At 44.2% G+C, this 1811-nt stretch overlaps 1 long non-coding RNA gene across 2 annotated transcripts; it reads right to left on the bottom strand.

Moving 5' to 3' along the window:
* Positions 1–237: 237 nt before the first annotated feature.
* On the bottom strand, positions 238–1001 carry LOC136545181 (uncharacterized). 2 transcript variants are annotated; one of them, XR_010780945.1, is made up of 2 exons: positions 667–1001; positions 238–557 (listed from the first exon to the last, which is right to left on the bottom strand). It is a non-coding gene; the product is annotated as an uncharacterized lncRNA (long non-coding RNA). The 2 variants fall into 2 exon arrangements; XR_010780946.1 differs by having other exon boundaries at positions 662–1001.
* Positions 1002–1811: the final 810 nt, after the last annotated feature.

Consider the following 1811-nt stretch of genomic DNA (forward strand, 5'->3'; position numbering starts at 1 on the left):
CCTTTTGTCAAAATTCCGTTCATTTCACAAATATCGGAATGGATGAGTTCAAGTGGTGCCAACTCTCTCGCCGCAACTGCCTTGTGAGGCTTGCGAGGTTGTTTTGCCTCAACGCATGTATGACATTTGGAGCTTTTGGCAACGTCAAATTTAGGAATTAAATTCAAACCAGCTAAGCGGGACATGCAACCAAAGTTAACATGACATAATCGAGAATGCCAAATATTCATCTCAACATTAACGTTATTAACGACATTATTCACTGCAAGAGGTAAAGTATCAACCAAAGACAAGCGGAACAAGCCTCCGCTCTCATAGCCTTTTCCAACAAAGGTTCCATACTTCGACATAACACATTTATTCGACTCAAACACAAGTTTAAAACCGTCTCGACATAGCAGAGAGCCACTAATAAGATTTTTCCTTATTGAGGGGACATGATGCACGTTCTTGAGTTGCACGGTCTTCCCCGAAGTAAGCTTCAGATCCACCGTACCAACACCATGAACACCAGCACGCGCGCCATTCCCCATCAGCAAGGCTCCACTCCTCCCGACCTGGTAAAAAGAAAACAAGGACTTATCAGCACACACATGTATATTTGCACCTGTATCAACCCACCAATCAAGTGAGGAACAAACTGTAAATGCAGATAAATTACCATACCCAGAAGCGTCTGCATCAGTCTCAATGGTGTTGACTGTCTTCGCCTTTGGTGGGGGCTTCCACTTAGCCTCAGGACACTCTCTAGAAAAGTGCCTAGTGTTCCCACAAGTGAAGCAGTTCATCTTTGCCTTGTCTAATCCCATCTTCTTATTATTACCTTTCTTGAAGAAGGTAGTGGATTTCTGCTTAAGCTCCTGCTGGGGCTTCTTCTTTTGTGGCTTAGGACGAAACTTTTGCACCACATGTGCACTAGTAGTCTCCTCACCATTCCCGCCCTTGCTCTTTCCCTTAACATCCTTTGCTCTTGCCTTGTCCTCAACATCAAGAGTGCCAACAAGTTCAGCAATGCTAAACTGCTGCCTCTTGTGTTTCAAGGTAGTAGCAAAATCAGTCCAGGAAGATGGCAGCTTAGCAATAATGCACCCTGCCACGAACCTGTCAGGGAGAGGACAGCCGTACAGCTCCAATTCCTTCACTAGTCCCTGTATCTCATGAGCTTGTTCGACTACAGGACGGTTATCAACCATCTTGTAGTCATGGAACTGCTCCATGATGTACAGCTCAGAGCGGCGTCGGAAAGACCGTACCGGGCCTCAAGGGCTTCCCACACAGCTCTGCCAGTCGGGAGTGGTATGTAGGCATCAACCAGAGAATCATTGATGATGCTCAACAGTGCAGCCTTGCACATGGTCTCAGCATGTCCCCAAGCCTGCTCATCCTCATCGGATCTCACAGTAGCAGGCTGCTCATTGAGCACATGACCACAGCGCATGGCCGACAACCACAGAAGGGCTTTCTCACGCCACCTCTTGTAGTGAGTGCCCTCAAACGGCGTAGGCTTTAGCATGCCCGCAAAGCCAACAGATGAAAATGGCCTGAAATTACGTTTTTGGAATGATGTTGATGAATAAGGCATTTTCATATTTATTTTAATCCATAAAAATAACGCAATAAAAAGGAGAGTGAAGTCATGAATAAAAAGATAGAAACAATTCATGACAAATGTTAACATGATGATAAGACAAATTATAGAGCCGAAACATATGTGAAACATTGTTTTACATAGCTGAAGCATCACAGACATGATCATAAATATAAAAGATGTGTTCTCAAATATCAAGATCATGATGATCACAAAAATAAAA

This window comes from Miscanthus floridulus, chromosome 3, assembly GCF_019320115.1.
Source record: "Miscanthus floridulus cultivar M001 chromosome 3, ASM1932011v1, whole genome shotgun sequence".
NCBI lineage: Eukaryota > Viridiplantae > Streptophyta > Magnoliopsida > Poales > Poaceae > Miscanthus > Miscanthus floridulus.